Here is a 27,193-nt window from a genome sequence, read left to right as displayed (position 1 = left end):
GAAATAACTATTTTCTTAAAATGATTAACTAGAGATTTAGAGGAAAATATTCATTTTGTACCAGGTAATAATATCGAAGAACCCAGCAGAGCCCTTCAACGTAAGACTGTACAATTTTACAACGGAATTTGTCATCAGCTGCATCAACGTCAAATTTGTTCTTGTAGTACCGCTGCTTCCAACCAGCTTCCCAAAGCCTAAAAATCAGGCAAAGCCAGTTCATGTTGAATTCATACACTTTCAGTAACTAGCTACCAATTTATCATCCAAATCAATTTATACTTAATATCCAGGTAAAATGTAAATGAGTTAAACAGGAATATTAACATAGCTTCATTTAATTATTTCTAAAAAGTCCACTTTCACAGGATTTATTATCAACTTAAAGATAGTTAAACGTTAAAAACTTAAACACTGATTCTAGAAAGATCATTACAAAACTACAGTAAAAAAAAAAAGAGAATAACCATTTATTAAAGTAGATACACAACACTTGTTTGCTCAGATTTTCATACTGTTTTACATGTTTTTTTGATTGTAGAACAATTCTAAAACTACATTTTAAGATGCAAATACTGAAGATATTTTATATAGTTCAAGTTCCTCAGTTTGTTAAAGTATATCTAAATTACACAAAGAAAGTCAACTAAATTACTTTTTTAAAAAAGAATAATCTAGAAGCCAGGCAGAAATTAGGTATATACCTACTCTCCCTATCCTTGGGCCTTCTCCCTCATTCAACAAAGCGTTGTTGGCATAAGTGAAGGACACGGACACACACACACACGTTCTGGTAAAACTTAGAAGGAGGTCATCAATTCACTAAATTTTCATTAATCACTGAAAATACAATGTGAAAAACCACATTTTCACTCAAAGTATATTTCTTTATTTTTTTAAGTACTCATTTCTCAATCTCTGAAAGATTTAAAGATGCCAAAGAATACTAAAAAAAAATCAAGAACGATCAAGAACGTCAGGATGATTCTCCATTAAGGGCTCTTTTCTACCATGTGCCAGATCTTACTAATTAATTGCAGTCATGTTTCAGAATACACCATATCAATTTTTTTATTTACATTTTTTTTTTGAGGATGATCAGCCCTGAGCTAACATCCAATGCCAATCCTCCCCCTTTTTGCTGTGGAAGATTGGCCCTAGGCTAACATCCATGCCCATCTTCCTTTACTTTATAGGGGATGCCGCCACAGCATGGGTTGACAAGCGGTTGAACCTGCGAACCCCACGCCGCCGAAGCGGAGTGTGCACACTTAACTGCTGTGCCACCGTGCCGGCCCCTACACCATACCAATTTTAACTTTGCCCCCACGCAAAAGATTTACAGAACATCAATTAGGAGAAATATCTTCTATCCATAATGTTGAATATCACTATTTTACAGAAACTATTAATGAAATAAATGCTAAGAACTCCAAGCATTTCTTGATAGAAGCAATTCTACTTTGATTATCTTCAGCACCAAAATTAAACAATAAAGTACTAAAAAAATCAAGTTAACTATTAAGCTTATATTGATCATGATGGCTACATGGTAAAACAAAAAATATACTCCAAGACTTGCAGAAGCAGAGGATAAAAACTCAGATCAGGTAAATGCTCAATCACAAGTCACCACAGATCTCTGAATCTGACATCAAAAGATGTTGGGAAAATACAGAACCAGACATCACACTTTTGAAGTTTCTAATCATAAATACAAACACATCATCCACATCCTATAAAAGAAGCATGAGCTGTGAACCACTACTGTTTAACTTTGAAATAAATCATTTTGCAAAATTCTAAATGAGTTACAATTATTGAGGTTGTTGGCCCTTTGCACTTGAGCCCAGGGTTCAAATCCAGATTTAATCACACAAGAAGCTGTTAATCTTATTATATAATGATCTCAAACTTCTGTATAAATTAAAGAATCCAATATTCCTATTATAAATTTTAAGTATATAGCTAATGGGAAACTTCTCTGTCATGAAATATAGTTGTGCATATGCAAGTTCGTGGTTTTTAAAAATACATTTCTCTCTTAACCGAAAGCTTTTTGCATATTTCATTTTAAAGAAGAAACTTTTCAATTGAGATGATTAAAACAAACTATATCAAGTAACCAAATGTAACTGAACTTTCTGGGTTAAGCAGCTTGAAAATTTAATCTCATAACAGTAACATTCAGATCACATAGAGCTAAACACCTCATGTCTAGCCGATCTAGTGCCTGGTCTCAGAGGGAAAAGGGGCTTGGAGGACAAAAACCAGCATGCATACTAATCTAGATATTTAGGTTTAACAGCTATAGCTTACACATCTCACTGGAATTTACTGACTATCCTAACCCTCCACATTAATTACTGGTGGATAAAAAGATCACAGGCAAGCATCTGAAGGCACTGCTGCTCTAAGCTAAACAGCATTAATTAGACGGCGTCTATTTCAGCAATTTGCTAACAAAGTGCTACCAAAAAATGGCTTCACCTGACGTTATCCTCTGGTTCAGGTTCACTGTCACTGTCTTCTGCTTTTTGCTTAATTCCTCCTATCGGAGTCGGGGAGCCATCAGAAGTGAAACTCGTATTAGGAGATACTGAAGGACTCTGTAGACAATTATGACATTACAGAGGAAGGATTTAATTATTCATTTCACGTAAGAAGTTACATCCAACTACTGTTACCACCATGCTTCACAGTAATACATTTTTTTAAAGCTATTAAATAGATATGGTAAATATATTTAGAAAGTATAAAGACTGATCTTGGCCTACTCCACCTCTCCAAAAAAGAATAATATAGTACCAAGCCTCCTACGCTTAGACTCAAAAGAATTTGAACATTAGGGTAAAAACTGCTTCAGAAGAAATAAGAAAAACTTAATTTCATAGATTTTTTTTTTTAATTATAGGACTTGAACATTTTTTTTCTTTGGTGGTTCCCTCGTGTTATGAATTTGTGATCACGTTCCACCAATTAACTAACAAAGCTGTAAGGGGAAAAATATATATATATGTATATAAACTAATACATAAAATAATGCTGGTGAGAATAAAGTTAGATGTAAGTGGTTCAACCTAGTACAACCATTCTAGAAAGCAACAGTTTAATGAGACTCCGCCAGATATCTGTTAAACTATTTTATACATGCTGTTTTAAAATTCATTGTACAAATAAAATCTATTAGTCATCTTAGAAAAATGCAGCTTTTATTATTATTTCAAAGACTTGGATACCACTTTAAATTTACCATTATCTTCCCTTTGTACCTAACTCAATGAACATAGTAGCACCCTAAAGTATTTTAATATTTAACTAAAAAATTAGGGGCAGCTTGGTGGCATAGTGGTTAAGTTCACACACTCCGCTTCAGCGGCCCGGGGTTCACAGGTTCAGATCCCGGGCGCACACCTACACATCACTCAGCAAGTCATGCTGTGGTGGCATCCTACATACAAAATAGAGGAGGATGGGCATGGATGTTAGCTTAGGGCCAAATTTCCTCAGCAAAAAGAGAAAGATTGACAACAGACGTTAGCTCAGAGCCAATCTTTCTCACACACACACACACACACACACACACACACACAGACAAAAATTAAAATGTTCTGCAACTTTAATGTTAAATGACCAAAAACCTAAGTGGCAGAAAATGTTTTCATGGTAAAGTTTTTCTTCTGTTATTCACAGTATATTAGATATTTCAAGTAAGTTATTTTTAAATCGAGAACTCAGGAGCCTATTTTAATGATACTGTAACTAAAACCTCAGCATGAAGGTAGTTCACACCAAAGGCCAAGAAAAGTTACAACAAAGCAAAACTATATTTCACATAGAGCTCACAACACTTTCCTTTAATAAATGTATAATATCAATTTTATTCATGATACTGTATGGCTAATACTATCAAAAAAAAAAAAGAAAAGAAAAAAGAAAACAGGGGCCAGCCCTGTGGCCTAGTGGTTAAGTTTGGGGCCCTCTGCTTCAGCGGCCCGGGTTCAGTTCCCGGGCACAGACCTAAAACACTCGTTGGCAGCCACCTATATACAAAATAGAGGAAGACGGGCACAGATGTTAGCTGAGGGCAAATCTTCCTCAAGCAAAAAGAGGAAGATTGGCAACAGATGATAGCTTAGGGCCAATCTTCCTCACCAAAAAAAACCAAAAAAAAAAAAAAAAACCACAAAGAATAAAAATAAATCCAGGAAGGCACTGTTGTACTTGGAGAATGAGATGGGTATTTTCAGTCAGACACATCTGAGTCTGAAATACCAACTCCAACCTTGACCAGCTGTATGGCCTTGGGCAATTTATTTAACCTCTGTCAGCCTCAACTTCAAACAGGGACGATACTGTTCTATCTCTTTACAGGTTATAGCAAGGAGTAAATGAAACAATATATGTGAACCATCAAAGCTGCCTGCCTGGCGCATGGCGGTTAACCATTCAGGAAGTCGTCCCTATTAGATTTTAAACAACACTAATCCATTTGGATTAAATTAGGAGACTGATATTCCTGTCAATCATCTAAGTACAGAGAAGGTGTAAACAAAGCAATCTTTCCCAAATTCACAAACAAGATATAAATTATCTTTAGACAACAAAAATAATATACCTTCGAGGGAAGAAAAGAAGAAAAGAAGTTGTTTGCTCTTTAATGCTAAAGATCTGCTGCTCTTTTCTGCTCTATCTCTACTAACAAAAGTATTCAGAAATATTTTTTCCTAAACATACCAGAGTCATACCAATTCATTCAAATTTCTTTTTAAAAAGCTGTTTTTGCAATCAAAGTTGATTAAACTGAGAATGGTCGCAAATATAATGAAACTACACTTCAGAATGCAAAATTTAAAAACATATTTATGAGGAAACAGAAGCTATCTAATAAAACATTAACCATGTTGACCATCAGTAGATACCAGTCAAGCACTGGAGCCCAGCACACCCAAACAGCTCAGAAAAAACAACACAGCAAAAATCCATAACTGTAAAGCCTTCCTTTAAATAAACTGGTAATTTGGCTTCATGATTTCCTTAAATTCAACACATTCTAGATGAAAATTCCTCTATGCAAAGATTCCAGTAGAAAGAACGGTCTCAAGGAGAATTAAGACAGGATCAAATAAGCAACCTAATCACCAATCTCCCCATTCCCATTCCCATGGCAGACATTATTAATCAATATAGTCTAATCCTGTGGAGCCTGAATATTGGAATCTTTCTCAAAGCAATCATAGCTGGCAAAGTTTAAACCTACCTGCCTCCCTGAGAATAAGAAAAAAGCATTTTATCATCAACGTGGTCTTAGCAATACTAGTCACTCTCAGTTCATTCTGTGAGGACGGTAGTCACTATAATCTTAAATGATGGACATCAGCTTTTTCCATTCTACACAAGCATCTCATTGCAAAACCTTTCACTGACTCTCCATATCCCACTCTGTTAATGGTGTAAGGAATAAGACAAGAAAGCAAAAACAGAACAAAAACACAACAGAAACTCCAGCCGCTTCTCTCAGAAGATGCAAAATCTGTTTCCAAATTCCAAATCTAAGGTCCTAAAACTTCTAAGTGTGAATTTATGGGACTATAAATTCAACCAGTCTCACGATATGGCAAAAATTTCACATATAGGGTTGCCTTGTAATAAAGGATTTGAGCATCAATAGGATAACTATTAGAATAATGAAATTTAAATGTCCCAACTTAGGTAATTTCCTTGGATATATCACAGCAAAAGTTTACATAGGATACTGTACCTTATATAATATCTTTCCTCCCTCTACAACATTCTCTCTTTCTCTCATGCCTACTATCCTGAAATAAGCAATAGCTTTGATTACCTTTTGTCTGTGTACATTAGTTCACGGTCTGTTCCTTTATCCCTGCTGCTGCCCTGCCGGGTGCTCTGAGCTCATGGTCTGCTGCCATTACAGGAAGCTACTGGACAGAGCACAGCCTTGCTGGCTGAGATGATTTGCTTCTGCAGTCTGGATTACAACGTTCAAATAAGGAGGAATACCACGAGGCAAATCCATTCAGTTCCTGAGTTTATAAATAGGGAGCAACTGAGCCAGCCCTGATGGCCTAGTGGTTAAAGGTCGGTGCGCTCAAGGCTGGCCCCGTGGCTTAGCGGTTAAGTGCGTGCGCTCCGCTACTAGCGGCCCGGGTTCGGATCCCAGGCGCGCACTGACGCACCGCTTGTCCGGCCGTGCTGAGGCCGCGTCCCACATACAGCCACTAGAAGGATGTGCAACTATGACATACAACTATCTACCGGGGCTTTGGGGGAAAAAAAAAAAGGAGGAGGATTGGCAATAGATGTTAGCTCAGAGCCGGTCTTCCTCAGCAAAAAGAGGAGGATTAGCACGGATATTAGCTCAGGGCTGATCTCCCTCACAAAAAAGTTTGGCGCGCTCCGCTTTGGCAGCCCAGGTTCGGTTCCCGGATGCAGAACCACACCACTTGTCTGACAGTAGCCATGCTGAGGTGGCGGCTCACATAGAACTAGAAGGACTTATAACAAGAATATACAACTATGTACTAGGGCTTTGAGGAGGGGGAAAAAAAGAGGAAGACTGGCAACAGATGTTAGCTCAGGGCAAATCTTTCCCAGCAACAAAAAAAGAGCTTCAAAAAAAATTTGGATAATGAGAGCTACCTTAAAATATGTATTCAGATATATTCCACATCTGAGTTGGAGAGTGAGAGTGTAGACAGTGAGGAGTACCTGTATTTGACAAACTGAAGAATACTATTCTGCAAAATGCCCATAACTGATCCCTGGGAGGAAAGGGGAAATACGGCAGTAAAACCACCCTCTTCTCTTGCTCTAGCTATGAGACATTTGGATGTCCTGTCATGCTTCTAGCACCATCACCACCCAGTACCTTTGGGGAAGCAGGAAGCACTGTGGCCCGACTGCATTAGAGAAACACTGCAGCCACTTAGCTATCCACATTTACATGTATGTTCTTTTCTTTCACATCATTTAGATATTTTCATATTAATAAGGATTTAACAGAGTTAAAAATATCTCAAGGCAAAAGAAATTGAGAAAAACTATAAAACAAAACAACGCCAGGCTAAGTGATAAATTCACACACAACTGTAAGAGGCATCTGAAAGTCACCACTCTTCAATGCTACATAAAAACAAGTTACTTACAGAATTATTCTGCATCCTCATTTCATAGGCTGCTTGTCTCGGATTACTGGCTACTTGAGAACCTGGTGAATTTCTTGAACCCAAGGCATGAGGGGTTAATACTCCACCAGGAGTGAAAGCTGGTTGATCTCTCTAACATAAATGGAAATGAATGTAGAAATTAAAATTAAATCACAACACAGTTAGATGACAGGAAGAAATGAAGGCAATGGAAAAGAGTCCCTGCTGTAAGCTCTTTAAAGATGAAATGGATTTCCGTTAACATTACAGGGTTGTCTACAGTTTGATTTGATGGTAACTTACCCTGTAAACAATAGTCTGTAATATTTAATAACTCTGCTATAAAAGTACATATAATACACTTTTCTGATACACAGAAGCTATTCAAATATCATTAGGTTATTCCCTTATGTTCACTTACAATTTCAAAATGCATTCAAGACACAATTTTAGGCAAATAAAACTAACTATTAAGGTAAAAAAATAAGCCAAGAGTTTGATTTATACTTAGGAAATACAACTTCTATTTACCCTTCACCTTGATGGAATTTAACTCTTTGTTTCCAATTAGTCAGAGCTATGATTATAGCTACAGTAGATGACAGTCATGGCTGACTGATAAAAGATATTTTTTAAACAGACAATGACTGAAAGAAAATAATAATATATAAGGTAGACATCAAACATGCCCTTCCCGATCTAAGTGGTTTTGAACCCACCTGCAACAATCAATAACTCTACTTTTCTCCCTTATAGGTTCCTGAAATTGCTCGATTCTAATAAAATATAATAATAAAAGGTAGTCCCCAAACTCCATTTGTTTAAAATCCAGTAAGGAAGACAAGAAAAACAAAAACTTAAGAAGTTAAGTGACTATAAGTGTTATGCAATTAACTAAGAAAACAAATATCACAAGCGAGAAGCACTCGAGTTAAAAGGAAGGACTGCTCAACCCGGATTACAAGCAGAAGCAATAGGGAGGCCTCGTGGAAAACGTAAGATGGGAGGGAGCCGTGAAGTCAGAAACCCATTGAGAGGGACCAAACAAAGGCAATGCTCGGAGTCAGGAGGGACTTGCTATATTTAGAAGACAACTGGGGAAAGCAGGGTGAGAACTTGACCAGATCATAGTATGCTCTGCACGCCAGACTAAGATAGAACTGGATTCTGCGGGAACTAAGGAGTCACTGGTAATTTCTGAGCAGAGAAACAACAAAGTTTCGAGTGTTGTGTTCTAGGAAGAGTAACCTGACAAGGATATAGACAGAGTGTAGTAACTTTCAAGAAGATACAAAGAGCTAACTATTTTTGTTACAAAAACAATACCCAATTACCGTAAAAAATTCAAACAGCTAAGTGCTACCCGGCCCCTCTGGCCCATCAAGTGTATCCCCTCAGACTCTAGAGCTTAGAAAGGACTTCTTTAAAACTGACACCAGCATTCTTTCTCCAGGTAAGAGGCAGCTGGGTAGACATTACGTCCCTAACAAACTACTGGATAAGGAATAAAAAGCTATCTTCCTCCCAAATTGTAAATGTATGTTATTGCCAATCTGATGAAATTAATTAAAACTCACCTTCATTCTTTCTCTTTTCTTTCTGTCGTCTTCTAAAACTGTCCTAAAAGTATAAAATCCACATATTCTGTCAAATAATTACACAAAAATCATTACCAGGAATGATTTGGGAGACAAAGTTTTAAAGGAAGACCCCAGAAACGTAACTAATTAAACTAGGCAATGGACTATATGTTCAAAGTGCTGCTTATCAGAACTTTAGATAGACAGAGAGCATTCTAAATTGAGTTTAGATACAATTTAATTATTCCTCTTAATTTTTTTCAGATAGTTTTTGATATCATTTCAGGAAAGAATGCAAGAGTCATAACAAAGACCCTCTGTTTTACCCTGGAGCAAGTAGCCCACCAATACGGAGAAGATACAAATAAGTAACTCCCCACTTACTTTGGGCCACTGAAAGGCCTCCTTTACCCCAGAAAGCACTCCTCCCACGCCCAAGTTTCTGTGAGCATCAAGGCACTGAGACGACAGCTACGGTGGCCAGGGCTGCTGCTGTGGACTGAAACAGGGGCCAGCAGGTCCTGTACTGACTGTCATTCTACCAGCAGCTGCACTTCCATCACTTTCAAGTCAGTACTGCCACCTGCAATATAACACCCTATTGAGATCTGAACTTTGTGCTTTCTGCCAGGAGAGGGGCTGAATGCTGGATACATGGTGACTGACGACCTTAAAACCTCCTAAGACAGCAACACCACCAATTTCTTTAATCAAGCTTTTGTCCCATTTTTAAACTTATCTAGCTCACCAATGACCCACAGACTGTGAAATCCATTACTCAGTTTTCAGTCCGTATCTGACCGTGACTCTTCCTTCTTGATCCGTGCTCTTCACTTGGCTTCCAGGACACTACACTCACCTGGTTCTCCTCTTTCACTCTTGCTGAATGCCTTCACTCCTCAACTTCCCAACACCTTAATACTGGCGTTCCTCTTCACCCAGTACTTGGACCTCTCACTCTCATGGGAGTGATCATCTAGTCTCACGGCTTTAAACACCATCTACGTGCTGATGACTCCCCAGTCAGGACCTCTCCCCACTCAACATCTCCACTTGGGTGTACAAACTTCACATGCCCCAAATGGCATCCCCACCCCTAGCTTTGTGCCTCCCAGTCTTCTTTATCACAGCAGCTCAGACCATTTTTCAATTGCTCAGACAAAATGCTTTGGAGTCATTCTTAATAGCTTTCCTTCTCTCACCCCTAGCATTTAATTCACCAGCCAAATCCACTAGTTTTACCTTCAAAACATGTTCAGAATCCAATTACCTCTTATCAATCTCCACTGCCACCACGTTGGCTCCCTTGGATTATCGCAAAAGAGCCTAATTGGGCTCACTGTTTCTATCTTTGCCTCCATACAGTTAGTCTCAACAGGGCAGCTAGAGTGATCCTTTTATAATATGTGTCAGATCTTGTCACTTTTATACTCAAAACCCTCCACTGATGCAGAGTGAAAGCTAAAGTTCTTATAACGACCTATAGGGTCCTACCAGATCTGGCCCTCCACCATCTTTCTGACCTCCTCTCCTACCCCTACTATTTTCCCTCTGCTTCCTCTGTGCCTGCCACACTGGCTCCTTGCTGTTCCGTGAACATCCTGGGGAAGCTCCTGCCCTAGAGCCTTTGCACTGGCTATTCCTTCTGTCTGAAATGCTCTTCCTGCAAACACCTGCATGATTACTCCCTCATATCCTTCAAAGTCATCTGTCAGTGAGGCCTTCTCTAGTCATCTTTTCTAGAACTGCAATGTCCTCACATCCACCTTCCCAGATATTGCCTCATCTGCTTTTTTCTTCACAGCACTTATCACTCTCTAACACATGACACACTTTACTCAGTTTCTGTGTTTATTGTCCATCTCCCGCGGAAGAATATCAGCTCCGTGAGGTCAGGAATTTTTGTCTGCTTTTTTCTTTTGTTTTTTGTTGTATCAGTAACACTCAGAATACTATTTGGCACACGGTAAACACTTAATAAATATATGCTGAATAAATGAAGAAGATTTGCAAGACAAAAGGCAAACATCAAAGCTCATAAAATAAAAAGCATCATATTTCTGACCTAACTGCTCAATTTTAATAATAAATATTGATATATTCCTCTTTTACCACGTATTCTGCTGGTCAGTTAAATACCTATTTCTAAGGGTGGTAGTTACACATAAGCAAAATAGGTACACCTGGTTGGACTTTACTGATCTTTAATTTTTGTGTGCTATGAACTCCTTTGGAAGCCTGTCAAAAGCCGGAGACACACTTCCTGGGAAAATACACACACCTAGATACTATTATATTGAATTTCTGAGGGTTCATAAATTTCCCCGATGTCCAACCATGCTGACAAACATCATATGATGTCAGGGATACCAAAAACGATCCAAAGCTTTAAAATGCCCTCTCTGCCAGGCCAGCTGGAAACTTTAGTACTCAAATCTGAAGCACTCTGGTATCTATCAAATCCCATACATCCCACTCTAACGGCAAATATCACCAATACTTAATAGTACAGAGTAACCTAAAACCACATAAAAGGACTGTTCTAACGTGAGGCTTTTACACCAAGTACTACACCGTATGTGTAGTTTTTTCTTAAGCATAAATGGCAGCAGGTCAGGTGGAGCCACCATAATTGTTGAAGGCTTAGTTAAAAATGGCTGTGCTGATAGACATTTGATATCCTAGACAAAGTCAGTTATGCTATTTAAATTTTACATGTGAAAAATTCTTGCCGTCACAGAAGATTACCAAGTACCAAAGGCTTTAAAAAGAACACTTACAGTCTACTCACACTGTTATATAAAATGGTACCCAAGATTCTAAAAAAGAGATCACTAGCTATAGCATACAAAGCTGAAGAAAATATAAAATCTTGTCAGATGCAATGACATGTTTTAATCTGTTAGGAGATAATGAAGCAATGTAGCAATATTATTATGTTGCTATTTGCTCAAAATAGCCATGTGACTTTTTATAAAATCAGTTTCTAAAAGGATTTCCTTCACTCTCTTTCTAAAAAGCTACTATCTGCTCATTTTACCCACTGCTTGCCTCCCTTGCCACTCTTTCACAACCACCCTGCAACCTACTCTGCCTCCAGGCTACTGCCCCCCCACCCCACTAACTCTTCAGGATCTCTGAAACCCTGGCCATGATCTAGGGGCCTATCTCACTCTGACGCCTCTGGCAGCACCAGTGGCTTCTCATCTCTTCAAGGATTTCCTCCCACCTCTCTAGAACTGACTCCCCTTTCTCCTTAACCTCCATGCTTCTTAAGGTTTCTGTTGGAGGCACTTGAACTCCATACAAAGCTCCAGGGATTTCAACTTCACACTCATGAGGTGAAGTATTCTGCTAATGTTCTCAAATTTCCTTCCAAAAGACTTCTGCCCTGAGCTTTACACATATCCATCTAACTGCTTCACGGACTTTTCTCCTCTCAGGTGTCCTGTGACCCCTCCAACTCAGTATCTCCAAAATGAACCTCAATTTCTACCTTGTCCTCACCCCAACCTGCTCTACTCCCACTGCTTGCTGTCTCATGAACGGCCCAACCACACTCCCAACTGCCTAAGCCAGACTGGACTTCTTACCTAAGCACTCACTCTATCACATGTCATCAATTTTCAAGTGCTTTATTATTTTATTTCCTTCTTTTATGTTTAATTGCTTACTCAGAGCTGCAACCCTCTGCCTAGACTGATGCTATCTAACCCAGAGGCCCCTACACTCCACTACCAGAGTACAGAGTTCCTAGGTCTTCACCTGACTTCCACAGCATAAACTTTTCCTATAAAACATGGCATCCACTAGTTCATTCCCAGCATTCTTCCAGTCTTGGAACCCTCATTTCACATCCTGTTGATCAGACACGTATTTGGATTTTTATGTTAATCAAGATTATGAAGAGAGAAAAAAATTACAGTGCAATTCACACAGTGTGCAATACACAGTTCCACACAGCATGCATCACAGCCTTTATAAAATAATCAAAGCACTGGCCACTCATGATTACATTGGCGTTTGATACACTATAATAATATAACAACGCACTCAAAGAGGTTAAAAGTACAATCACAGGATCATCATAGCCTATTAGAGAGAGGAGCAATTTAGCTACTGCAATAGAAACACTTTACCTCATCATCCTTTCTCTTTTTAAAAATGCTATCCTCAACTTCACCAACTGCTAACATGATCATCTGTACTCTTTGCAGATTGACATAACCACTTTCTGTAAGGTAACCCTGTAAGTGATAAAATACATGTAAAATGATCTTCTTATAAAAGCAAATACATCTGTTTTGAAATTATTCAAGAATGAACTTACCCCAGTTTTGTGAACCACATTTTTGTATATGTTAACTGAACGGTCAATTGCACCTTCCCTGCCACCAGGAAACAAACATTATGTATTAGGACCAGTACGCACTGTAAGCAAGAAGGCTACAACAGTAGTTTAAAAACCCACACAAACACACATACCGAATCTCTAACGACAGCAGGTGAGGAAGGAACTCATTTCCCACAAAGAAGCACATGAAGACCCAGTCATCAATGCTCCTCTCGACATCAAATGTGAGTGGTAGGCTGGCCATGGTGAGCTCTCTTTCCAAATACTACAACCAAAAAGGAATGCTGCCATTAAAGCTATGAAACGGCACTCTGCTTTAGAGGGCTGATTCTAGTGATTATTGCTACATACCTCACGAAGAACACTAAGACGAAGGAAGATAAACTCTCCTTCTGCACAAGGAAGACTATCTGCAAGTTCATCGTGCTGCAACAAAAGGAGTGAAGATTAAACAAGTCTACTCTAAACCCTGTAATTTGTTTCCAGCCAAATGAACATTATAGCTTTTTTGAAAGCAAGATCCATTTTAATATTACAAGTACTAAATAAAAAAAGAACACACCAAACCATTTTAAAAATAAAAATTACCCATAATCCCAATCATACCTAGACCAGGGATCGGCAAATGTTTTTTGCAAAGGGCCAGATAGTAAATATATATATTTTAGCCTGTGCGGGACACACAGGGTCTCAGTTGCATATTCTTTCATGTTTTATTTTGTTTTTACAACCTTTTAAAAATATAAAAACCAGGGCCGGCCCCCTGCATAGTGCTTAAGTTTGGCATGCTCCGCTTTAGCGGCCAGGGTTCCCAGGTTCGGATCCTAGGCGTAGACCTACACCACTAGTCAGCCGTGCTGTGGTGGCAACCCACATATAACATAGAGGAAGACTGGCACAGATGTTAGCTCATGGCTAATCTTCCTTTAAAAATAAAAAATAAAAAATAAAGTAAAAACCATTCTTAGCTCATAGGCCAAATCTAGAGGGCTGGAGTTTGCCAATCTCTGACGGATAGCCAACCAGTATTTTGATGTGTATGCCTCTAGACCCTTCTCTGTGAGCATACAGTATACTTCTTACCTGCTTTTTTCACTCACTATGTCTTTTAAAGAGGTACTATATTCTTAAAACAGATAGAAACCTCTTTAGAGACTGGATATAATCAAGTGAACCCAAAATATGCAGAAACTAGGAGTAACTTAAAAGTATCAACAAGTTTAAAGTATCAACAAGTTTAATATATTTGATTTGTAGTTCCTTTTAAGAATAACCATTTGAAACATTACTTGTACAAACAAATCATGTGCCATGGACATTATTACCTATGAGACTTAAGCCTCGTATACTTACAAGCTATGTTAGAAAAAGTGGAGAGTAGAAAGAATGAGCACACGCATGCTTTTGAATGTGTCTTTAAAGAGTTTTCAAAGACACATTTCTATGAGAGGGAACAGAGTAAGTAGGTAAAAAATCTAATCAAAAATAGTCTTCTCTTTATTTTAAAAATGAAGCAACCTGAATATATTTAATGCTGTTCAATTATACACTTAAAAATAGTTAAAATGGTATATTTTGTATTATATATATTTTATCACAAAAAAAATAAAATAAAATTTTTAAAAATGAGGCAACTACCATCTCAAATTTCTTACCTTTCCCTTCTTTTCTCTTGGCAAACCTTCACAGTCCTTAACTTCATGTTCAAACTGATTACAAACAGCACATGGCTTGGGTTTGTTTGGTTTGAATTCTTCTCTAATAATGGTAAAGTTGGGTTCATATGTAGCAAGGCCGAGCATAATGAGATCAGCTATCAATCAACAATGACAAAACACTGAACAGTGAGCACTTTCAGAAGATCCTTACCATAACCAAAGACATAAGACATTACCATAACACAAGACACCAACACAAAGAAAAGCCCAAAGGAGCACACAAACAGAGGCAGCAAAGTCAAAATGCCTAAAACTTCCTAGTAGTTCTCAGTCAACAAGATGTCCCCCAGATACATGGGCCTAGAGTGTAGACTACCACTCAGGAGTCAACACTCGTCCATTTTAAAGGTATGTGCAGCCATATTAAAAGGTAGAAAAATGTAAGAAAAAAATTAAAGATAGGTAAACATTAATCACAGATTAAATAACTCAGTACTAATTTCCTCTCAAACATAAAATCAGCAAGGCACTTTAGAATTTCCAGGCAATCATGAATAATTCATTACTATACACCAACTCATCAACTTGCTACGGTTTAATCCAAGAGACTCAAATTCCAAAGAAGAAACTTACCATCTGCTCCACATAAGCAATGATGAGTGTTTGGGTCATGGTTAGGCTGAGCTAAAGGAGGAGAAAACATATATTTATTATATTTATACCAGAGGAATATCACATTTTACCATTTTCTATATAATGGCTTGTCAATCAGATATTCATAAGTGATTTTTTCCTCTTTGTCTTCTAATGTAATCTATAATTTTATGTTCTCCTTCACCAGGAGCACTAGCATCAGATAAAATAACCTATAAAAGACAGTTTTTAACACTTTCAGCTCATCTCCAATTTTCTAGGACAAAAATCAACAGAACTGAGTATCTTAAAATAAACTGGGATAATTCTATTAAGATGTTATTAATTGGAAATTTTTCTTAATAAGGTGTGTGTGTATTAAACACCAAAACTGTTTACTTACCGCATGGAATAGAAAATCAAATGTCTGGGTTAAACTTAGCCATTAGCAAAACCGACCAGTCACAAGTCTCCACCATTCTCACTGCCACCTAAGGACACAGCACTGAAGCACACAAACCCTGGGAGCAATCAATAAAAGACACCCAGTAAACACAATTTCCCACACCTAATAACAGGGAAATAGGCTTATGACCCTAAAATCACACAACAGTTTGTTTAAATTTTACGTAAATACTTAGGAGAACACAGTGATTCTTTAAAGGCAGACCCACGACTTTAATTTTGCTATATTTTGATTTCAAATAGAAATTTTCATTTAAAAATTACTTTCATACATAAATAGATATTTTTTAAACCATGAGTACCATTTTATGGCTTCATAGTGACGGTACGAGGACAAAAAATTGGCATTGAGAGAAAATTCGACTGTCTAAAACTGGATCATGCAAGACATCCCATTTCTAATAACCCTGGCAGCCTCTCCTTTCCTCTGACAGTCAACTAGGATTTCACAGGGGGGAAAAAAGAAAAAAATACTATCAGTCATATCAAAGTATAGACTCAAATATCACCTTCATCTTTTTGAAGTACCAAAATGTGAAACTTACTGTCAAAATTTTCCACCCAGGATCATTATTTAAACGATCAGCTATGTAATAGCGAAGGCATTTAGCAAGATTGTCCATGAACTCGGTTCCCTAAAATGATAGAAGGAAATAAATTAAGCTATCATTTAAGAGTTAGCAATAGCCAGCAAAGTCTGAGACTACTTACTGGTGTAACACAGTTGCTGTCAAATCTTTCTTTTATTTCTTCTGGAGGAAGAAAGCCACCTAGAGAAAAAGGCAATGTTTTGTTATCGCCATAAAAAGTGAGGTAAACTACACAATATTAAGCCCAAACAACAAAAACAGTAAGTTCAAATACAAAAAAATGAGAAGTATTGTCACTTGAGGAACAATGTTCCCCTTTCTGGGAAGAAAATAAGATTCCTCTCCTCAAATTTAAATAAAGCTTTAACAGAAGTGTCAAACAATATATAGTACACAAAAGATACTATATTGTTATATAAAAATATAAAAATTATGATGTTCTTCCTAAGGCCCTCTGCAGCAGAATACACACACGGGTTAGGGGTTCTAATTTGATACCAGTTCTTAAAATAAAGGTGCCTTAGAAAAACAAAATTAGGGCCAGCCTCGTGGCTTAGCCGTTAAGTGCGCGCGCTCCGCTACTGGCGGCCTGGGTTCGGATCCCGGGCGCGCACTGAGGCACCGCTTCTCCGGCCATGCTGAGGCTGCGTCCCATGTACAGCAACTAGAAGGATGTGCATCTATGACGTACAACTATACACTGGGGCTTTGGGGGGAAAAATAAATAAATAAAAATTATAAAAAAAAAAAGAAAAACAAATTAAAATGCTGAATTTATCACAGCTTATGATAAGAAATAAATGATAAGAAATAAAAATATCAGCTAGAGGGATACAAAAATCCTATTTTTCCCTCTGTATCACTGATTAGCTTTTTCTCAAGACACAAACATATTTCATAACATGTTCAAGAAAGAAGACATCTTTAAAATCAAAGATAATCTGTTATAGATACAAACAGGTTTTAGAGTATTAGTATAAGCTACAGCTAAAAGTAACTATATACTCGCATACTTCTAGCAAATTAAAATAACATAGAATGTATCATAATTGCAGGCTTGACCTGACTACACCATGGTATCCTTTTTCAACTTCCAAGTGTAATATCCTGAGCCAATAAACTGTGGCTTTCCTGGTCTATCATATTGCCCTATGTAACAAAACACCAAACAAACCACTCTGCTACAACCACACCCCATCTCACACACAGGTGTCTTGGGAAAGAACCAGTCAGAGTGGGCATGAAGACCTCTTGACCTTTCTCCTCTCTGAGCTTTAGCCAACTCCTACCTATGTACCCATCAGGAATTTCAAGGCTTTGAAGAATTGCAAAAATGGCCACATCCCACCCCTCCCCTCCTCAAAATTGAGAGAACCCTGGGTACCTCACTGCCTCGGTTCCTGCTACATCAATCTAGACTGACAGTGTGTGTGACTTGGTGAAAGCCTGGAATATGGATCACATCATCCCAGGCCTCCTCATGTAGACCTCTGAGTTCTAAGAGGAAGCAATAGGCAAGCTACCAAGACTGATTTGAGGAAAATGTTTACAGAATGCTAGCTTTCTAATAGCCCCCATTAGAAAAAAAGAAGTAAGAAGCACTTAAAATATTTCTGTTTTACAGATATAGAAAAGTTAGCAGAAGAGCTGCACTTGTCCTGAGAGGGACTGACAATCTGCTCTCCCTACCAGAATTCCCTCCTTGTAGTCCCAAGTTTCTCTTTTACTACAGAGTTTGGAAACAAATAGTGAAGAATTCCATTAACAACTTTTCCTCAACAGTGAACATAAATTTTCCTTGCATATTCTGGGATTCTAAGTAAATTAAAACCTTATCTATTTGAAAGAAAAAGTTGCCGCCCCTCCCCCTTCTGCATACATCTTATAAAAAGTCCACCTTCAAGACTCATTTTCTTTACCTTTTGCCAGTATTTCTTCCCTGACTCGCTGCTTCTCTACTGCTGCTTCCATTCCTTCCTTTGATGCTCTGAACCTCCTCGAACGCTGCTGGCTCATTTTAGCACGTGGTTCCTGAAAAACATGTATTTCACATTCACATAATATTATTCAAAATATTTGCAACTAAATCTGCACATTATTTTGAATCAGTTGTTTTTATAAAAATAGTACACTAAAATGGAAAAGGTAAGTAATATGTCTAATAATCCTTTCACGACAGACCGGAGATCCTGAGGACTTAAATTTGGACCAAGAACCTAAAAGCTGAGCTCAGTGAGTGACATATCAAATGGACAAACATCCTATGAAGCCACAGCACTTAACAGTGCAGGCCCCACGACCTAATGCCAATTCCACTGGGTTATGGTGCTTCAAAGCACCCAAGAAGAAAGCTCACTTGACTCAAAGACTCAGCCAGCAGACAATGACTACAGAACCAGGATCAGGAAGAGCTTCCTTCTGTCCTTGCCTAAGAGGAAGGACGGTCTCCAAATGAGATCCACAATGCCCTATAAAAGCAAAAGAAAACTACTTGATCTATAGGACCCCAAGGCACTTTCATTTTGTACTTCCCACAATAAGCTTCATAATCACCACTCTGTCTCTACAAGCACAGCAGGAGACAGGGAACAAGGTTTTTACCAAAAGTACTTTTAAATCATTCTAACCAAGTGAAATTTAAATCACTGGATAAACCTAAATGAAGTGAACTGGACTGTAAGTTTCTGAAGTTACTGAACTGAGTTTTGGGGTTGGAAGGGACTCTAAAGTATCCTGTCTACAAAAAATAAGTTATTTTATATTCTCTTTTAAACAGTTCCCTTTTTTGTAAAATGAGACCACCTAATCTAATTCTTTCAAGCACCAAGTTCTGTGATCTACATTTATATTTTAACAAAAAAACATGTTACAGACATGAGCACATACACAACGCACACAAATATGTACATATTTTATACTTGATCTAGCAGTAAGGGCATACTGCAGTAAAGTTAAAAATTTTCTTCAAGAAACTTAGCTAATGTGAATTGGCATATGCTCCAAATAAGACATATTCCTGTTCCCTTTATTCTTTACTCCACTTTAACTACAACTTAACAAGTTATCAGGTAGCTAAGATTTTTCTTTGAGTAAAGAGAACCTCACAGAAAAGTTAATCTTCTTGGACCCAAAGTTTTCTGGATTTTCAAAATCATTCCATTAGCTACTACAATTGCTAAATCTAAAAGATAAAGAGAATCTATTTGCATATGGATAAATAAATTTAGGCTTATGATTTACCTTAATTTTCCTTGAACCCTGGTATATAGTTTGCTAACCAATTATAACCTAAGCTACTTGATATTATTATCATAGGTCAGTAAGTTATTCCCCTCTTAAGGTCCTGTGATGACTAATCACAGCCTATAGGATAAAATCCAAACTCCTGAGTATGGCAAGTGAGGCCTTCTTCAAGTCATCACTCTACTTCCCTTTCCAATCTAAAACTCCTACAGTTGCCCAAATATGTTAGTGTGATCATAGGCATGGAGAGTGTGTTTACCTGCCACATTTGAGAAGTCCATAAGGTCCTCCCTCCCCATATCTGTCCCATCCATCCCCTTCCACTGCCCACCAATCTCCAATTATTCTTTATCCTTCAAGAAATGGGACAAAAGTCACCTCCTCTCTATCTTCCAACTCTCTTAGTAGCACTGACACCTTCTTCCCTCAACATGCTGCATGTGTTATCTAGTGCCTATAAAGCCCATAAATAACTAACCTCACTCATTTATCTAAGTCTCTGTCCCTTTACTGGTAAGCCCTTCAAAAGCAAGGGCAGTCACCAACATCCCCAGCATTTCACAGTACTTGGTACAAAACAGGCATAAAAAGTGTTTGAATGCATGACTGAAGGATGAGGCTTGCTTTCTCAAATTTACCACACTCAATATTTTTCTTTATTTAGCTGACTTTCATTCTAGACACTGGGAACACAGCAAAAACAAAAACGGAAGACTCTAAGTTAATTATTTTAGCACTTACCACTCCATCTATTGCCATGTAGAGAAGTCATCTTGGTCTTACTATATTGAAAAGTCTGTCAATGTATTCAAAAATTGCAACCATCATTTCATCTTCGTTTTTTGGTGCCGGTCTATAATGATAAGCAAACAATGTAATATAATATAGTACTCCTCTGTAACTGGTGATGTCAGTGACAAAAACAGGTTACGTACTTGTCTTCAGGATGAGTACAGGGATGGATGATTCCATTCATATCCAAATACAGATTACCAAACTCCACGTCATTTGGATTAGGTTTACTGACATCAACAGGAATCTTTACACCATTGCATTCTTTTGGCTATGAGGAAATGATAATTAATAGTAGTTTGATTGTTCAAGTCTGAAATTGATATAACCTAGGCTCAGTAAATACCTGTGTTTCATTTCTGAATTGGAAATAAAACACTTTAAGCAATCTTTAAATTATAAGTTATCTTATTCCTTAAAGCAAACTGAAGTAGATATTTCATTTGTAGAAAGGAGACAGCTTCCAACACAAGTTAATCTTCTCTATGTGGGGGATAGTTATCAAATTTCCAAATCATTCAGTTGTCCAAGCGAAAGACCAGGGGAGTCACCTTAGAATTCTTTTCCCTTACCACCCATTCCAATAAGTCCTGTCAATTTAACATGAAAAACGCTAACAGCATCAGGGCATCATCTCTCACCTACAAGACTGGAACGGTCTTCGTGTGGACTGCCCACCTCTAGACTCTCCTGTCTCCAGCCTGCCCTCTATGCTGCCAGAGCTTTTTTTTCTAAAATACAAATGTGGCTGCATCTTAATCTTGCCTGATTCTCCCAGTGATTCCCATAGCGGGTGTAAACCAATGAGCCTGGACCCACCCTAGTCTCCTGTCCCACCACGATATTGTTCAGGTCCACCCCATCTCGTCTAAGTTCCTGGAAAACGCTCTCATCTCTCAACGTCTTTGCGCACTGCTTCCTCTCTCTCAACACCCACTTCCTGAAATCTTAGTAATTTTCCAGGGTCAGACTCAGATCAAATGTCGTTCATTTTATAACGCTTTGTACACATCTCCTAAGAAATTAACTGCTCTTCCTTCTGCATTTCCACAGAATTTTGCTTATTCACTTGTAGCACTTCCATGGTTTTATAATTAATTTGTCATTCTAACCCAGCTACACTGTGCATTCTTCAAGAGGTAAGGACTGTGCCTTACTCACTCCTGGAGGCACTCAATTATACTTTTGTGATAAACATTACCTTTGTCTTTTTCTCCCAGAGCTTCAGCAGATGATAAGAATATGAGATAGGTTTTTACTGTTACTAATAGTAAAAGTCACTTAAAAAATAATAGTTCCCCAACACATGCAAAGCATCATTTGTAACAGCAAAAAACTGTGAACAATTTAAAAGCCCACTATGTACATGCTATATCATGGATGAACCTCAAAAACATTCTAAGTGAAAGCCAGTCATGAAAGACCACAAAAGATTCCATTTATATGATCCAGAATAAACAAACCAATAGAGACAGAAATAGATTAGCTTTAATCTGAGGGTAGAGGAAGGGGAAGGGAGATAGGAAGTAACCACAAGTGGGTACAACATTTCTTTTGGGAGTGATGTAAATGTCCTAAAATTAGATAATAGTGATTGTTGTACAACTCTGTATATATACTAAAAACCACTGAATTGTACGCTTTAAATGGGTGAACTTTATGGTATATAAATTATATCTCAATAAAGCTATTAAAAATAGATAAATAAACGGTCAACTTAATTAGGAAAAAAAAGAGCCCAAAGAATGCATTAATAATCTGTGATATGTCCATATAGTAGAATATCAAATAGAAGTGAGATTCAAAGAAATAGAGCTGGATAGTCACAAATATATTGCTAAGACAAAAAAGCAAGCTGCAGAAGAATACATACAGTATACCACTTATTCAAAGTTATCAAACAGACAAAACAATATTAGGTATTGTTCAGGGATGAATACATATGCAATGAAAGCAAAATTAGAAAAGCAAAGGAATGATAAACACCAATTTCAGGACAGTGGTTATCTTTGAGAGAGAGGGAAAGGAATGAGATTGAGCTTCAGTTTGGATTTATAATTGGGAAAAAAGGATATCAAAAGAGATTTAAGGGCAGAATAGGGAAGAAGCTATCAGACAGTGTTCCATACTCCGTGCTATGAATCAGGAAAGAGGGGTTCAATCAGAAGCAGTGAATGGGATAACTGGTAAGGAAAACAGGAGGTCAATTTTTGGGGGGTCTATTGAAAAAGATAACCTGATGACCCCCAAACATAACAAAACAAATTCTATGAAGGCAGGAGGCTCTCTGCCTATCCAACTAACCTCTAAACTCCAAAGTCCACATTTTCCTCTCTCCTGCACCAAATAGACACCACACTCAGGAGAATCCAGACTCACTTTCTTTATGCTCCCCAGGAAGCCAGATAGTTAGTATTTTAGACTTGTTGGCCATGTGATCTTAGTTGCAACAACTCATATCTGCCTTTGTAGAGTGAAAGCAACCCTAAAGAATACAGACATGAATGGGTATGGCTGTGTTTCAGTAAAACTTTATTTACAAAAACTGTACACTGGCTTGCTAACCTCGGCCTTAGTGCCTAGCACACCACTAGGCATATTGTAGCTCTTCAACGGATGTTGCGTATAGCTACATGAGAATTTCTACTTCCACTACCTAGAAAATATAGCACGGGGAAGGGTGCATGGGGAGGTCCTAACTTTGAGAAAAGAGCTCCAGGCATTCCCAATAAGAAAACTGAACATACTTTCCTCTCAGGAGTTACTGTAGATATAGTCAACACATTAATTATGTAAACTTAGAGTTTCTTTCTTCAAGAGAAGATTTTGATGCTCACCAAAGGAACTCACTCCTCAAGAGCCTTGCCAAACACAAGCCAACGTGTCTCCTGCTGCGTTAAAGAGATCCTCAATCAAAGGGCAGCTAAAAGGAGAGCCACTCTGAACCCTAAAAACAATTCATTTCAAAGAACTTTTAAATATCTCTTGGATTTACCAGATGATCAGAAAATAGTACCCTCAACTGAAGAAAGGAACGAATGTTAGATGGGATTTAAAAAAAACATGATTCAACTATATGTTGTCTACAGGAGACACACGAGATTCACAGAGACAAAAACACTGAAAGTAAATGGATGGGGAAGAATATCATGCAAACAGCAACCACAAGAAAGCTGGAGTGGCTGCACTAACATCAGACAAAATAGACTTTAAAACAAGAATACTAGAAATAGTGACATTTTATAATGATGAAATGGTCAATAGTTCAAGACATAACAATTAAAAACATATATGCATCTATTAACGGAGTATTGAAATACATGAACCTTTTAATAGAAATGAAAACAGACAATTCAACAATAGTTGGAGACTTCAATACCCCACTTTCAATAATGTATAGAACAACTAGACAGAAGATCAACATGGAAATAGACGACTTGAACAACACTACAAACCAACCAGATCTAACAGACATCTACAGAGCACTCCATCCAACAACAGAATATACATTCTCAAGTACATAAGGAACATTCTCCAGAACAGATCAAATGTTGGGCTACAGAACAAACCCCAATAAATTTAAAAGCATAAAAATAATACAAAGTATGTTCTCCAACCATAATAAAATAAAATTAGAAATCAATAGTAGGAATAAATTTGGCAAATTCATAAATATGTGGGAATTAAACAACACATTCATGAATAACCAATGAGTCGAAGAAGAAATCTAAAGGGAAATCAGAAAACGCTGGTTCTTTGAAGAGATCAACACAATTGACAAACCTCTGTCCAGTCTGACCAAGAAAAAGAGAGAAGATTCAAATTACTTGAATCAAAAACAAAAGAGAGAAAACAACACTACGCTATTACCTCACGCCCGTTAGGATGGCTATAATCACCAAGCCAAAAAACAACAAACACTGGAGAGGATGTGGAGAAACAGGAACCCTCATACACAGCTGGTGGGAATGCAAACTGGTGCAGCCTCTATGGAAAACGGTAGGGAGATTCCTCAAAGAATTAAAAATAGAGATGCCCTATGATCCAGCTATCCCACTACTGGGAATCTATCCAACGAACCTGAAATCAACAATCCAAAGGGCCTTATGCACCCCTATGTTCACTGCAGCATTATTCACCATAGCCAAGAAGTGGAAGCAACCTAAGTGTCCCTCGACTGATGACTGGATCAAGAAAATGTGGTATATATATACAATGGAATACTACTCAGCCATAAAAAAAGACAAAATCGTCCCATTTGCAACAACATGGATAGGCCTGGAGGGTATTATGTTAAATGAAGTAAGCCAGAAAGAGAAAGACAAACACTGTATGATCTCACTCATATGTGGAATATAAACCAACACATGGACAGAGAAAACTGTATTGTGGTTACCCGGGGCAATGGGGGTGGGGGGTGGGCACAAGGGGTGAAGGGAGACATATATATGGTGACGGACAAACAAAAACATACAACCCAAAATTTCACAATGTTAAAAACTATTAAAACATCAATAAAATAAAAAGACAAAACTGGAGGAAAAAAAAGAAAAAGAGAGGACAAGATTACCAACCTTACAGAAACAAAAAGGATTATAAACAAATACTATGAATAATAGTACACAAATTAGATAACTTAGATGAAATACACAAATGACTAGAAAAACACAAACTACAAAAATGACTCAAGATAATCTGAATAAACCTATAATAAGTGAAGAGATTGAATCAGTAATCCACAAACTATGCACAAAGAAAAGCCCAGGCCTAAATGGTTTCACCGCTGAAATCTACCAAACACTCAAGGAAGAATTAACACCAATTCTTCCAAAAAAAAAAAAAAAAAAAGAAGAGGAAGAAACACTTTCCAACACATTTTATGGGACTAATATTACCCCAATACCAAAATCAGACAAAGATGTCACAAGAAAGCAAAACCACAGGGGCCAGCCTGGTGGCGTAGAGATTAAGTTTGCACGCTCCACTGTGGCGGCCCAGGGTTCACAGGTTTGGATCCCGGGTATGGACTGATGTACCGCTTGTCAAGCCATGCTATGGTGGTGTCCCATATGAAAAAAAATAAATAGAGGAAGATGGGCACGGATGTTACCCCAGGGCCAATCTTCCTCCGCAAGGAGAGGAAGACTGGCAACGGATGTTAGCTCAGGGCTAATCTTCCTCACCAAAAAACAAAAAAAAGAAAGAAAACAAAACTACAGACTAATATCTCTTACGAACATGGATGTAAAAGTCCTCAACAAAATACTAGCAAACTGAATCTAGCAATATATAAAAAGAATTATACACCATGACCAAGTGGGATTTATCCTAGGGATGCAAAGTTGGTTTAACATCCAAAAATAATTAATGTAATACATCATACAAATAGAATGAAAAACAAAAAATCACAAGACCATCTCAGCAGATGTAGGAAAAAGCATTTGACAAAATCCAACACGCTTTCATGATTTAAAAAAAAACTCAATAATCTAGGAACAGAAGGGAAGTTCCTCAATATAAAGGGCATCTACAAAAAATCTCCAGTTAACATCATACTTAATGGTGACATACTGGATGGTTTCCCTTTAAGATTAGGAACAAGACAAAGATTTCCACTCTTGCCATTACTATTCTAAATTGTAGCAGAGGTTCTAACCAGGGCAATTAGGCAAGAAAAAGAAAGAAAAGGCATCTATATCGGAAAGGAGGAGGTAAAACTATCTCTATTTGCATGAAGTGATCCTGTATATAGAAAATCCTAAGGAGTCTACCAAAATCTATTAGAAGTAATAAATGAGTTCAGCAAGGTTGCAGGATACAAGATCAATATACAAAACCCAATTGAATTTCTATACATTTGCATTGAAAAACCCAAAAGTAAAATTAAGAAAACAATTCCATTCACAATAGTATCCAAAACCAGGAATAAATTAACCAAAGAAATCCAAAACTCATGCTCTGAAGTTGATTCTAAATTCATACGGAATTCTAAGGCAACAAGCTACAACTAACAAAACAATTCTGAAAAAGAAGAATAAATAGTGTAAGACTCATACTTCCCAATTGCAAAAGTTACTACAAAGCAACAGTTGTCAAGACAGTGTGGTACTGGTACAAGGACAAACATACAGATCAATGGAACAGAACTGAAAGACCAGAAATAAACCTATATACCTATGGTCAACTGATTTTTCACAAGGGTGCCAATGGTGCTGTGACAATTGAATAGCTATATGCAAAAGAATGAAGTTAGACCCTAACCTTATCCCGTAAGCAAAAGTTTACTCAAAATGGATCATACACTTAAATTGAAGAGCTAAAACTATAAAACACTTAGAAGAACACACAGGCATAAATCTTCATGACCTTGTATTTGGCAATGGACTCTTAGATCTGACACCAAAAGCAGAATCAACTAAATAAATGAATAAATAAGTTAAACTTCATCATCAAAATTAAGAACTTTTATGCTTCAAAAGACACTATCAAGAAAGTGGAAAGACAATCTAGAATGGGAAAAAATATCTGCAAATCATATATCTAATAAGGACCTTGTATTCGGAACATATATTAAAAAGCTCTTGGGGCCAGCCTGGTGGTGTAGTGGCTAAGTTCGCGCGCTCCACTTTGGCGGCCCAGGGTTCATGGGTTCTGATCCCAGGCACAGACCAAAGTACCGCGTATCAAGTCATGCTGTGGCTGCGTCCAT

General features: G+C 37.7%; 3 long non-coding RNA genes across 3 annotated transcripts; all 3 read right to left on the bottom strand.

The window, feature by feature from the left end:
• Positions 1-49: 49 nt before the first annotated feature.
• LOC131402999 (uncharacterized) lies at positions 50-7,531 on the bottom strand. Its single transcript, XR_009219127.1, has 3 exons — positions 7,170-7,531; positions 2,491-2,609; positions 50-197 (listed from the first exon to the last, which is right to left on the bottom strand). It is a non-coding gene; the product is annotated as an uncharacterized LOC131402999 (long non-coding RNA).
• A 5,843-nt stretch (positions 7,532-13,374) lies between these two features.
• LOC131402997 (uncharacterized) lies at positions 13,375-15,465 on the bottom strand. Its single transcript, XR_009219125.1, has 3 exons — positions 15,395-15,465; positions 14,759-14,861; positions 13,375-13,529 (listed from the first exon to the last, which is right to left on the bottom strand). It is a non-coding gene; the product is annotated as an uncharacterized LOC131402997 (long non-coding RNA).
• An 817-nt stretch (positions 15,466-16,282) lies between these two features.
• Positions 16,283-20,501, bottom strand: LOC131402996 (uncharacterized). Its single transcript, XR_009219124.1, has 3 exons — positions 20,434-20,501; positions 18,369-18,480; positions 16,283-16,629 (listed from the first exon to the last, which is right to left on the bottom strand). It is a non-coding gene; the product is annotated as an uncharacterized LOC131402996 (long non-coding RNA).
• Positions 20,502-27,193: the final 6,692 nt, after the last annotated feature.

The sequence above is a fragment of the Diceros bicornis genome, unplaced genomic scaffold (assembly GCF_020826845.1).
Source record: "Diceros bicornis minor isolate mBicDic1 unplaced genomic scaffold, mDicBic1.mat.cur scaffold_466_ctg1, whole genome shotgun sequence".
In the NCBI taxonomy this organism is placed as follows: domain Eukaryota; kingdom Metazoa; phylum Chordata; class Mammalia; order Perissodactyla; family Rhinocerotidae; genus Diceros; species Diceros bicornis.
The sequence above is the reverse complement of the archived record's forward strand: the minus strand, read 5'-3'. Positions and strand labels throughout refer to the sequence as shown.